This window comes from Motacilla alba, chromosome 4 (genome assembly GCF_015832195.1).
Source record: "Motacilla alba alba isolate MOTALB_02 chromosome 4, Motacilla_alba_V1.0_pri, whole genome shotgun sequence".
Lineage (NCBI taxonomy): Eukaryota > Metazoa > Chordata > Aves > Passeriformes > Motacillidae > Motacilla > Motacilla alba.
In genome coordinates, this window is record NC_052019.1 from 29,243,128 (window position 1) to 29,257,012 (window position 13,885).

Here is a 13,885-nt window from a genome sequence, read left to right on the forward strand (position 1 = left end):
AGTAATAGACTGTTAATTCATTAAAGACCAGTTCCATTGATGTAAAATTGCCTTTGGCATTAAAATTAGCTGTCTGACTGAAATGTGTAGAGCAGCTCATGTTTCTCATCATGTGTCTACAGTACACCATTGGCATGGAGTGTTAAAGCGTCTCCAGACTCATGGAGAACCAAGTTCACATGTCAGGAAAAATATAATAGCAGAGACACAAAGCTCTATATAAATAGTTACCAGAATCCAGAATCAAAAACTTGTTAAAAGATAACCTTAGCATCCTTTGCACAGAAACATACAAACCTTTAGACAGAACAGTTTGTTCTCAAGTGTGAACTTTTTTTCAGGAATCCCAGAAGCCCAATGAGACAGCATTCATATCTGGTTATTCAAGCTTTCTTTATAACTCAGGCAAGGTACTTTCTTCCCTCTAAACTGAAAATTTGGACTCTTCAATACAGCTGAGTGTCTGAGGACATTAAGTCACACAGTCTATGGGTTCCTTTGATGCTGGGAAAGAAGAAAAGATTCTGGTTCAGAAGCTATTCTGAGCTAGCAGAACTGATGACAGTAACAGTACCCAACAGCACCACTTTTACAGGACCATGTTTAAGCTTTAGCATTTAAATTCTGCTGCAACACATTGTAGCTCTCTTTCTGCTGCTCCCCTTACCAGACAAGCCTGCATTGGCAGATTCTCATTTTGTGCAGAACTCCACTGAGTAATGCATATGATGCCTAAGTAGAGCATACAATTTCTGAATTTAACTAGCAGCTCCACACAGATCAGATTGAAAAACTTGCAGCTATTTCATGTCTTAGAAAAAAAGTAGAAAACCAAAATCAGTACCCCAACTTAATTTGATTACCTCCTTAACTTCTCTCTGACAAATTAAGGTGTCAATTCAATGCACAGGTCATGTGGAAAAGTAGAAGAGATGAAAAGAAGCCAACCCTCACAATCCCATAAGGTACATTTCTTTCCCTAAATGGGCCAAAACTCATGCTACTGGTTCAGCCTCAGCAGGTCACCTAATACTATCTTACTGAGGCCACTCATGTGATTCATTATGACTAACCAAACCCTAAGTACTTCAGTAAATTCTGATCCCAGAAGAGACTGTGTTGAGCCTGCGAACACAGACTGCTAGGCAGTGGTTAATACATCAGCAACCTGCTGAAAACTGAAACAAAAAGTATTTTTTCTTTGCTGACTAGTCCGGGCAAGTTTCTTGGCATGCTCCTTCTCCTTTTAAAAGTTTCATTGACATGGCCTCAGTTGCTCAATGCCTGAGACTTGCCATAGGTTGCTAGAGGTAGTTATTAGTTATCTCAGTGCTGTTCTCTGGAAAACAGGAGGTGATTGCAGCTCTCCTGCCACTCCCCCTTACACTCCCCTTGGTACACCCCCTTGAAGTCTCAAATGGCAAGCCTGCTTTAGGCAGCTGAAGATCAAGTCCTGCTAGAAATTTTTTTTTCCTACTGGGGAAAAGCAATAATTCATTTTTGACTCTACACAGACAAGTTCTCTAAAGAAAATCAATCCCCAACTGTTAAAAATTGTCATTCAGTATTCATGTAAATATTCTTTTAAATCTTCATGCTTCTTTTTTCCCTACAAATGGGTAATTAATTACTTACAGAGATACACTATTTTAACATTATTTATTTAAATGACCTTTTATTATTGTTCAGACTAATAAAATACAGTGCTTTTTATTTATTAACACATATTAAAAATACTTTTTACTTTATAAAGGCTTTTTTTTCTTTACAAACTTTTTTCCCTTCTGTGTTTATATTTTAAAAGTTTAAAGGACAGTCTATCCTGTATAATAAAAGTTCTTAGTTATCTAATGAGTAAATGTAGTCTAGGCAGCTAAAACATGAACCTTCTGCTGTGCTACATAATTATTTCACGGCCATATCAGCATTAAGCTGTTTGCAAGGAAGAATGCCTTCATTTTTACAGCATTTACATTCCTCAAAGGACCACTGTCTATGAGTAACTTTGCCATGAGCTAGGTGGTGAAGAGGGAGGAGACTAGAGCTTAGCCTACTCCCCCCAGCCAGCACAGCTCAAAAGTACATGTTTAAACTTCAAGAGATTAAGTTGACTATATGTTCATTAAGTATATTAGTGCTATCTCTTCAATAGTTCCTCCTGTCAATAGGACACACAGGAAAATAAATACTCACAACAGAAACAATTACCTACAAAACCACAGTGAAAACAGGAAAGTGAAACACATTAACAGAGGATAATACTAGAATTTTCAAAAGAACAAGTCTTAGGTTTCAATTGCTTCACTCAGGTAGATGCAGAGTGAGTGAAAGAAAGAGGATGAGTAGTTTTTTAATTTTGTTTTTCATTTCGTTTTTTGTTTTGTACACATGATAAAAATTTCCTTGCATTTATCAGCTAAAGAATGTGGTGGAGAATGATCATTTCATATTCATGCAATAAAAGCACATACAGTACAGCAAGAATATGCTGAGAAACTGGAAATTTCACAAAAATAATTTTGTGTCACAGATTTGGTGAGACTAATTTATTCTGTTGTGCTTAATTATTTTCACATCTGACTTCTCACATGCAGTGTAATATATAGAGCATTTAGTGAAACATTTGTGTTTACAAATCCAATTACTTGAAAATTACCCTTCAGTAGTATTCAGAAGAATTTACATATCACATACATAATTTCCTGACTATGATTGGAATATTTAGTCAGAACTGTCGTTCTGCACACATGGGAAGAGCAATGACAAATAACTTTCTGATTGCTAACATTTTGGTTAAATAGGCTGCCCCTTAGTCACATGATTTCTCCCAATAACTGATTTTATTCTTAAAAAAAATCTTCACTGTATTGGTTACCTTACTGATGTAGCTATTTCTCTGTAGGCTGATGACATTGTACCTGAAATGTTCAGAAATGAAAAATGAAAAATTCTAATGAGAATTTAAATGCAAAAGGAGTCCAACCACAAGGGAACACAACATGACTGTTTAACAGAATGGTCCATGATTATGTTTCTGCAAACAGGGAATAACTTATTTTATGGCCATAAATTCACTTATGAAGTGCTAAGTCACTAAACAATCACCCCCCTCAAATATGTTTTTGCTTTTCTTATCTTGTCAAACTGGCCCTCTATATGATCTCCTGAAAGAAGAAAGAGACTCATGGAATGAGAACTCAATCAGATGTATAGATGTCTGGCTTCTTTCAGATTTACAGTTCTGAAAGAGCTTCCCCTGTAGAAGGAGAAAGGCAAAACCTCGCCAGGTTAAAGATGGAATTTAAGCTACTTTTGAAAGACAGTTACTGAAAGTAGGGATGCATTTGTGGGGGTATATGCTTATATAATTTACATATTTACATATATACGTACACACACCCACCCCATATCTAGTGATAGAATATCATAAAAAAGAGACAAGCACATCCATAGACAAAAATTTATTGCCTCCAAGGATTTGATGTATGCATAGAATCACACAGAGTACTTCGAGTTGGAAGGGACCCACTAGGATCATTCTGCACAAGACAGCCCCAAGAGTCACACCATGTGCCTGAGAGCATTGTCCAAATGCATCTTGAGCTCAGACAGCTTGGTGCTGTGACCACTTCCCTGGGCAGCCTGTTCCAGTGCCCAACCACCGTCTGGGTGAAATTTTTTTCCAAATATCTAACCTAAACCTCTCTTGACACAACTTCAGGCCATTCCATCAGGTCCTGTTGGGTCACCAGAAAGAACAGGTCAGTACCTGCTCCTCTGCTATCCCTCATAAGGATGCTGAAGATTGCTATGACATCTCCTCTCAGTCTCCTCCAGGCTGAACAGACCAACTGACCTGAGCCTTTCCTCATACGCCTTCCCCTCTTGACCCTTCACCATCTTCGTAAGCCTCCTTTGAACACTCTCTAATAGCTTTATATTCTAATATTCTGGTGTCCAAGATTGCACACAATATTCTATGTGAGGCTGCAGCAGCACAGAGCAGAGTGGGCTACTCACCACCCTGAACCAGCTGGGCCATCCAGATCACAGTGTTAAAAGGAAAGAACTTTTGTAAGTAGAATATGTGCAAAGAGAAAAAGATGACGACTGTAAGATTCATTCTGGCTATTCTCAGCATTAATCTTAGCAGTAGCTATTCTTAGCCTAAGGCTATTCTTAGCCTTAAAATGAGTTTTTAAAGAGAGTGGCTGAGAGAAATTATTTTAATTATTTAGGCTGAAGAAGAGGGAGACACTAACACTCTCCGATCTGTGGATAGATAGAGCTGCCAAGTTCCAGGTATCTCAAACAAATATGACAAGGCTTGTAGGAAAAGGCAGTGCTTGACAACACTAGAATGAAAAGAAGCTGCATTGTACTTGTACCCATCCTGTGGCACTTTTTGCTGCTCTCAGACGAATGTTGCCTACGATGTCTCCCAAAACAAGCACAGAAAGTGTTATCTGCTAGGACAGGCAGGGCGGCGCTTCTACCTTCGTTCTCACCACTGCCTGGAGCTTCTCACCACACGCTTCTGCAAGGTGCCTCGGAAAACAGATCCAGCAAGCGGCAAAGGGCGTTCGGGAGGCGGCCGGCCCTGGAGCAGCCTCTCCTCCTGCCTCCAGCACAAAGCCAGGGCAGGCACACACCCACCCGCAGGCTCAGCCCTATGGTGCTGCGGGGAAAATTGTTTCTGAGGGCGTATCTTTCACGAACCCCCCGCCAGGGCTATTCGCGTGCGGAACATCAAACCACTCGGGGCGAAGCAAGGTTAGAGAAACCCGTGGTTGCTGGGATTGAGAAGTGGGAGAGCGTCGCGGGTGGGACTCCGATGGTCGCTCCCGCGGAGGTGCAGTGGGTCTCTGAGGGCGGGGGCAGCGGGGGTATCTGCACAGGCTCCCAGACCGCGGTGCCGCGGCTGGCCGGCCTCCCTTCCCGGGGGTGCACGGCGGGGAACGCGGTCCGACCCTTGAGGGAATTCTCCCTTCCCCGCTGCGGCCCCGCGCCGCGCAGCAGAGCGGACTGCCCGGGCCACCGAAGGGAGGAGAAGCAGGAAGGGCGGGCAGGGGGTCGGCAGGGTGGGGTTTGCCCGCACGTGTGGGAAGGCCGGGCACGGGGGCTCCCTGAGGGGAGGAGCGCCCTGGCTTTGGCCGCCGAGCGAGCCCCGGCGCTGCCCGCGCAGCTCCGCGCAGCCCGCCGCCGCCGCAGGGACCGTGCCCGCGCCGCGTAAGTGCCCCCCTCTCCGCCTCCCCTTCCTCGGCACCGGGTGGGCGAGGGGCTGGAGGAAACGCCGCTGTCCGGGCCTCTCGGCGGCTTGGACGCCGTGGGGAGGGATCCTAAGTCCCAGGTCCAGCCAGGCTTGTGCGGCCGGAGGGGCGCTGATCCCCGCCTCGCTGCCAGGAGTTATTCCTGGCTGGAATAACTTGATAACTTGAGCCGGGCGGCTTGCGCGGGGAGAGAGGCACAGGAGTTCCCTGCTGCCTTTTAAAGTCCGCGGTGGGAAGGAAGAACGGCGCTGGCGCTCCCTGCCAGCCCTGGTGGCCGTCGCTCCGGCGCTGGGCTGCTGCGGCCGGGCAGCGCGGGGCTGGATGCGGCGCAACGGGAAAGGCTCCTGAGGGCTCCTGGGCGGCACCAAGGTGTGGGACCTTGTTCGCTGGTCCTGGGGTGGTATTTGTTGGTACTGTAAAGGTTTGGAGGCGTCGGTGGGTGAAACGCCCCTCGTTGGGTTTCTGACAAGCTCGCTCGAGGCTTTACCTGGAGGTGTGGTCCGTGCAGGTGTTACTGACCCAAAGCACACAGTCGCAGTGCAACCCCAGCTCTTCAGTGCGTTTTGGGAAGTTGGGGATGTCACGCTTCAGTGGAGAGCCTGAAGTAGGTGCAGATCCCTAACTGCCGGAAAATAAGTTTAGGAAATGTTCCTTTCTGCCAACTTTGCATGTTTAAATCTAGAGATGTGTTTGAAGTATATATGACCCTACGTATAATGCTACTGACAGCTGGAGAAAACTAGTCCAGTAAAATAAGTTTAAAATTTAAGGTATCAGAAGCTGCAGAACATAATCCTTCCACTTGAAAATATTTGGTATCAGTTGAGATTTGTGATACCGTTTGGATGGTAGAGCATTATCAATCTGATGCAGGGTCTGGGTGAACTCCATTAATTTGGCTGAATTACATTAGTTTTGAGGAAGGGGAGGGGGGTCTCACACCGCTTCAGTTCTGACAGCACATGTTCTGCTGATTTTTCTGCTAGTGTTTAACACATCATTCCAGCAACTTACCTGTGAAAGGACCAGAAGTTTCCTGAAGTTTGGCCTAAGGTGTGAAAGGACTTTCTTCAAGCCTACCCTCTGCTTCAAGTATATTAATACCCAACATTATTTTGCAAGCTTTCAAACTTTTTTCTTTATATTCTTCCTATTAAAATCAAAACAAATCTATTGTGAGGCATCTGAATGTTTCAGAGATGGAGGAGGTAAGACAAGGGATCATGGCATATAGAACATGTATATATTGAAACAAGCTGATGGTAGTTTGTTTATGCTAGAAAGACAAAACACATTCTATAAAAGTTCCTGTAGACACTGAGCAGACTCAGTACACAGTGCGTCTTGGAACACTGTGAAAAATGTTTTGAGTTCTGGTTTGTGTTACCTGATGGCATTAAAACATCAACAGTAAAAATAGGCATCATGCCTAAACAAAAGCTAAGTTTGTTTTCATTGACATCTATGATGTACTACATGCCCAGACAGAAATGGTGCCTGCCTGCCCTGTTCCTGTAAGTAGATCTCCATGGCTGAAATTTATTTCATTTGACTCTGCCCCTGACCACACAATTCTTCTAAACCCCAATCTATTGGGTTCTGATACAAATTGTCGCAGAAATAAAACAGCCCCACAAAGACATAAGTAGCCATATTGGTATTTTATGAAAAGTGCAGTGATGTTTTGAATGAATGACATGCATTTTTACTCTTTTGCCAAATGTTGTGATAGAGATTATTCGTGCATGGAGTAATCTTCTAAGTGATGTTACTAAAATGCAATTTGATTCTTCAGATGTGGATGACACCTGGCACTTTGTCAAGTTTAAATGCAATGAAGTTTTGATCCTGAAGCTCAGTATGTTGGCTACTGTGTACATGCATAAATGGTCTGACCAAGGTTCCTGATCTCAGTAAAAGTGTACTTGCTAAGATAAATGACAAGGTAGCTGTTTCTAGTTTTGTACATACAGATTGAATCAAAATGAGTTTCAATTTTCTTAATAATCATAGAATCACAGAATATCCTGGGTTGGGAGGAACCCACAAGGATCGTTGAAGTCCAATACCTGGCCTGCACAGGACAGCCTAAAAAATCACACCATGTGCCTGAGAGCATTGTGTTAATAAATTAATGTATTTTACATATTTTAGTTAGGGATCTATTAATGCCATACAGCCAAAGGTGTAGAAAGCTAGCAATGCCATTTAAATGCATATTTGTGGCTTTAAAGCACAACTTCATGCATTCACATTAGCTTTTTCTACACTAAGATTTAAAAATAATTTTATATGTTGCTGAAGTTATTAAAAAGTGTACAGTGTAGTAAAAAGTACTTGGAGACATGTTTCTGTGTCTGTAAGTTTTCATGTGTCTGAAAGTGTCCATCTTCACAATACCTTTGCCATTTAGCACATGGCCCTTGATCCTTCAGTATCATGATACAATTCTGATCCTCAGGCTTCTCAATTCGTCATCCTTTTGTTCATTCTGCAGTTGGGGAGAACTTCATCCCACTGGTTTAGTAGCTGAGAAACTTAGTATTGGTAACTCAACTGACATGGTTCTTGGAAGCAAACACTTGAGCTTTCAGAAAAAGACAAATGTGTCCTCCTTTCTGCTGGGAAAAGCATTTGTATAAGTGATCTGCCACTACAACTCCAGTGAGAATTATAAAGGTTACTAGTAAAAGTGGCTTCTGGGACTCCTAAGCTTAGTCATTGCTGAAAATCATCCAAGATCACAGTATTATCTTGCCTGATCTCAAAATTCTTATTTATCCAAGAAGACATACTCCAAGGAAAAGATCATTTAGAAATGCACTGAATGTTGTCCTTGTCTTCACGAGTTCCTGCATCAGATTGCATGTGTGTGGAATAAGAGATTTCTGAATGGATGTACAACACTGATGGGAAATGTGACTGACCACAGGATGATTTCAGGACATCTTGTTCTGCACACAACTGGAGAAGAAATTACCTCAAATAAAGCATTCTGGTTGCAAGATGATTGTTGCAGGTCTCTCAATGACAATATATGATCCACAGCAGTTACATACATGAATATCCCTCTTTCTCACTTGACTATGAACTGAACCCCTGTAGAAATTAGTGTGGGCAGGTTGTGACGGTCTGAAAATTTGATTGTTTAATGGCTGGTGTTGAGCCTATGTTTATTGAGGGTGGAGAGGTGCTAGTGGCATGGCACACATAGACAATTGTCATATCTATCCTTTCTTTACTGTGCCTGCAAAGATTCTGTGCTAGACCACATGGACTCCAAGTACATGTGTAATGGTTGTGGATACATGTAAGCAGCCCCCCAACATCTGTTATGAAGAATTAAGTAACAAACTGGAGTAGAACATTTTATGTTTTGACTTAATAACAGAGGTCCTCACAAATAAAATATATCTCCATTCACATATTGTAAAGTTTATAGAATCTCTAAGACAGATGGAGCCTCTCAAAATTTTGCCTAGACAGCAATGAACTTTACAGTGGTATGGAATAGTAACACCAGAGCTCCAATGACAACGATCTGCTCTAGTTTGAGTTATGGCTTCCAGAAACACTATCTAAAGCTTATTTACATAAAAATTCAGGCTGTAGGTGACTTCCACAACACTTACTTTGGAAGAGTATAGTCTTTCATTGGTGTCTGAATGGTTGCATGTGTCTGACAAGTAGTAGTAAACCAGCCACACAGGAGGAAGCAGTCATACATAAACCATCACGTTACCATCATGATTGCTCACTGGATCTGGTCCTTCCCTTTCACTTTTGCAGTTACCTTTTCCTACCACATGCACCAGTTAATGAAGGCAACCCAAAAGAGCCCTGCAGTTGCTGGAGAGAGGTGGTTTTTGGTGCTCTCTGTTCCCTGTGCAGTGGAGTGTGCACAGCATCTGCTATTTCTGATAAGTAATCAAAACAGGCAGTCAGTGTTGGTGATTCAGTGTTATGCTGCAATTCCCTCTATTGCTAATAGCAGGGTAGTTTTGCCTCTTTGTGATGGTAACATCAGTTTTCTTGCATCGCTATTCTCACTAAATGACCTCATTTCTTCTTATGTTATGAAAGTTATGTTGTCAGATGTACTACTAGAAAGGGATGATTGCATTAATCCAGTTAACTGGTTACTAGAATTGTTGTGAATTTGTCTGTTGTAGCAAGGTAACAAAATATAGAAAGGTGTCAACTGGCAAAAAGCAAAATAATCTGCAGGGAGCTAGTTTAACTAGGGAACATTTGCCAGTTGGGACTGGACTGAAGGAAAAGACTAACTGTACCAAGTGAGTTTGCCAGATTTTTCTTCCATCATCTGTATTTAATATACAAATTTACTCCACCTGGGCTTTTTCTTCCCAGAATATTTTTCTTTGAGAAATGGATGCAATAAATTTATTATTGCTTTAAAGAACATTATGCTTTAGGTGACTTTTTTAGGGGGAGGGAGTTGGATTCAGTGCAATGTAATCTTCATTTCCTTTATTGTAGTAAGAGTGAATGATGTGGATAAGCTGTTCTATACCTGTGGGAATTCATGTAGCTGATCTCTGCTCCTTGCCCACTTTGTTGGAGGTTAGTTATTCTTTGCCTGGAGTTGTATTGCAAGCTGCTTGACAACATGGGAAAATAATTGTGCTTATTTTATTTTGTTTGCGCAGTACCATGCACATTGTGGTTATGGAATAAACAATGATTGAAACAGAATTTGAAAGGGATTTTAAAGTTATTTTTTCAGTTTCCTTAGACTGAGAAATATCTCCATATTATTTAAGGAAACTGAAACATTTGGATATTGTGCAGGTATCTGATTACTCCTGTGAGGGCCTAAATTAATTCCTCTGAATATTCAGTTTATGAATGATTTGGTCTGATATTGATTTTATTTTGTCCTCAAATTTTTTTGGACTATCATGCAGTTGAGAGAAAATGATGGGATGTGACTTGCCAGGAAATAACTTTCAGCACTGTGAATTAGATGAAAGTCTTGTGGATATATAGAATTAGCATGCATGTGTGATTCTTTTCAAAGGTACAGTGCTTCAGTGTGCTTTTCAGAGCCATTAGTTTAGATGAGTAGGCAGTATTTTTGATCCTTGTAATGACAGTCTAACTTTAAAGTAGTGGTAAGTCTTTGAGTACCATCCGTTTCAGAATTTAGTTGCCCTGTTCTTGCTGCAAGGATTTGAAGACAGGGAGAACTTTTTAGGGTAGTACTGAAGAAGTATCATGAAACAATAGGTTTGTTGTGTGCAATAATATGTACATAGTAATTTACATATTCTGTGGTTGTTGTTTTTCCTCGGCAATATATTTTTAGAATATCTTGATGCCCTATCTCTTATACACTGTTTACCAACCTGTGCCCACCCTCTTTCTTTATGAAGACTCGAGGAGGGACCCTGGGTACTTTTTGATAAAGAGGGGCTGTTCTACAGGCATAACAAGGTCTCGTCCTGAGTGAAGAGGGAAGTCCTGAGCTGGAGGCATCCTTCAGGCCTGTTTGTAGCAGGCGCCTTCTACATCTATGAATTTGGCTTTTTAGAAAAATATATTTTTCAAGAAGGCATGAGTATGTACTAGGTAAATTGCTATGCCAGCAAACTAGTAAGAGGAAAAAATGCACTTATCTCAAACTAGATCAGTAAAAAGATTCAATATTAAAAATTCAAATGTATGAATTACATGGTGAGAAGAAGTACATGGTGCTTGGTTAGAAACACTATGAAATTTGCAATTATAGTATTCACTGTCAGATAGAGAAGTCCAGAGCAATAGAAATCAGTGTTTCTTAAAACACCATCTATGGGGAGACTTCCTACTGTATTTAATAGACCTGCTTTGAGGTTTTCATTGTTTTAAGGTAGCCTGTGTACCTGTCCTTGCCATCCTTTGACAAGTATCTTATAATTTCTCTTACTTTTATTCAGTGCCTCAAACCCAAGTTGGCCAGAATAGTTACTATTAATATTAAAATATCTCCAAAGGAAGCCTCAAACGTGAGTTGCTGTTCCTCATATTCTCAGAGTGCTCTTTTTACTGTTTCCCAGCTCCTTTTTTTCAGTGCAGTAAAGATTCCTATACTTCATGTTTTCATCAGTAACTTCATCGTTACTCCTAAGTAACATGTAGTACTCCAAGTGCAGTAAAGACTCCTAACTTCATGGTTTTCTGCTGAGGGGAATACATGGTTGGTGCAACACAACATCTAGGAAAATAATGAGAGACCATTGTGTTTGAAAGACCTCTTGGAGTGTGTGGAGGTGGAGCAGTGGCAAACCTGTGTTATGCCAGTAACATGAGAAAAAAGAATACTGTGAAGTTCCCTGTGGTAGTTTGTAGCTGAAGATGAGATGCTGCATAGAGAATCAATGGTGATTCACGTGGTGTGTGCTCCTGAGAGTTTGAACAGGTTTGTTCAAGACCTATGGTAGATCCAGATCACCTGAGAGCTCAGGTTTTCAGTCACATTCTGCATAAATTCTTGTTCTGCATGGAATGTTATGAGCCATATCAGATCTCTGGAAAATGGCAGGAAAATTGAATGTATTGTAAGTAGAACATTCAGTGCTGGCTTGCTTACAGAGCACTAGGAGGAAGATCTTACTTTGTGGTGTTTGGTTTTACTCTTGCTGACCTGACAATAAAATAAATAGGTTAGAACAATCCCACAATGGACACCAAAATTATTTAACTGCGTACTTTGGACACCAAAAGTATTTAAATACATGCTTCTGCAGGAATGACATGTTCATAAGTACGTTTTGTATGGAAAGTGTTGAACTTCACAATTGACGCAGTCTCTGTTTCTTTCTTTATTAAGTGTATTTTATTATCTAAAAACAATACGGAGTTAAAAATTGCTCGCCTAATTAGCAACAATAACTATTTAATTTTGCTGAAGTGCGTGACAGTCACACCAGAACTTGAGTTCATGGATGCTTTAGGCCAAGATCATCATGCAGACAGTGATCTTCCGCTGCCCTCCCCAAACACACATACTCCCAAAAATCATACATTCGGATCTTACAGCTTATTTTTGTTGTAGGTTTGCCAATTACAATATGATATTAATATAAGACTTTCCTACCAGTCTTGCTTTTTGTTCGTTTCTCCACATTTCCTTAGTTTTTCCTGCTCTCTTTTGAATGCCCAACCTCTGAAACTGTATAATCTTTTTCTGGGGATTATGTCTACCATCTATTGCTGAGACACCTTTAGATTTTTGAGTCAATTACTATGGGTTTTCAGGAGTCAAAAAGTAGATGTTTATGTATCATTTGGAGAAATCCCATTTGTCCCATGAAAATGCAACTTTCACCATCATGGTAGAGCCTAATACTGAAAAATATCACGTGGTAGCAATTTATCATTTGCTATGAGGTGTTCTAGTAGAATGAATGTCTTAGAGCAATGAGGGATTCATTGTGTGGATTTTACATGGTAGAGAGAGAAGAAACTGAGAGGGAAAAATCATCCCTGTAATGTACTTTCTCTAAGTGAAGGAAGTCTGTTCTAATTGTCTCAACATTCATTCCTTAGTGGAAGAGTGCTTCTGAGTATCTGGTCCAGAATGTTTTGCAGTCTCCCATGCAATGTTCAGCTCTTAGAAATAATTTATTAGAGTGTTTTAATTTATTTTTTAATTTATGCGTGTGTCTTATTTTGAAGTAATTAGTTTCAACATCAGACTTAATAACCCCATTTTGTATTTCTAATTGTCTCAGTTACCAACATTTATAAACCTTTATTCAATTTTACAGTACTCTGCTGTAAAGTCTTCTGTGGAGTTTAATTGCCTATATACTCCACTTCATTAGCTGTCTAAGCAAATAATTTTAGAGTTGTATTAAACAAGAGGGGTTTTTTCCTATTTGACAGCATTTCTGTCCTATATGGTAACAGATGGGTTGCACTTAGTTCAATGAACCAGATGCAAAATGAGCAGAATTTGCAGATAAATACTGTTTATGTTGCATTTTTAGTCACACACAATAAATTAAGTCAGCTTCCTGATTATGTAAAGTGAATGTTTACACTCTTTCATCGAAATTAATTAAAATGTATCCACTATGCTCTGTGAAACAAGTAGTTTTGAGGCCCGGATGAGCTCATAGGTACAGTTTGTACATTTCTTACTGAAGCAGTGTCAGCATAAGGAACTCTTTTGTTGTGCTCCAGGCTGCTATCTCTTGTTCTTGCTCCTGTAACCATCCCTCTGTGCCTACACAGCTGCTTGTGGTTCTGTGCAATGAACTGGATTAGGAAACATTAATCTTTTTTCTTGGGATACTTTTGATTGAGGATCAGCTCTCTATTCCAGTTGGAATGGCCACACACATGGCTCTGCAGCCACACCTAAGGAAGAGACGCAGAGGAGAGAGTAGACTGCTTAGTGTGAGCTGCTTCAATTGTACAGCCATTGGAAGAAATGATTTAGCATGCTCCACATAACTGTAAAACATAACATAATTTCACTTACACCCTCTGATTTTTGTCTTCACTTCCTTTTAGACCAAAATTTTCATTAGTTGAAAAATTTTGACCATGACAGTGGTATCCCTCAAACTTTAGAAGTAAGTTTTGGTATTTAGAATCATTCTTTT

The 13,885-nt window shown here is 40.7% G+C and overlaps 1 protein-coding gene across 8 annotated transcripts in view; it reads left to right on the forward strand.

The window, feature by feature from the left end:
* Positions 1 to 4,376: 4,376 nt before the first annotated feature.
* SLC7A2 (solute carrier family 7 member 2) overlaps positions 4,377 to 13,885 on the forward strand; it is a 53,919-nt gene continuing 44,410 nt past the window's right edge. For 3 of the 8 annotated variants that reach the window (XM_038135506.1, XM_038135510.1, XM_038135513.1), the window contains exon 1: positions 4,791 to 5,229. The gene's annotated coding sequence lies outside the window, so the exon portion shown is untranslated. The other 5 variants (XM_038135515.1, XM_038135514.1, XM_038135505.1 and 2 more) reach the window with 3 other exon arrangements.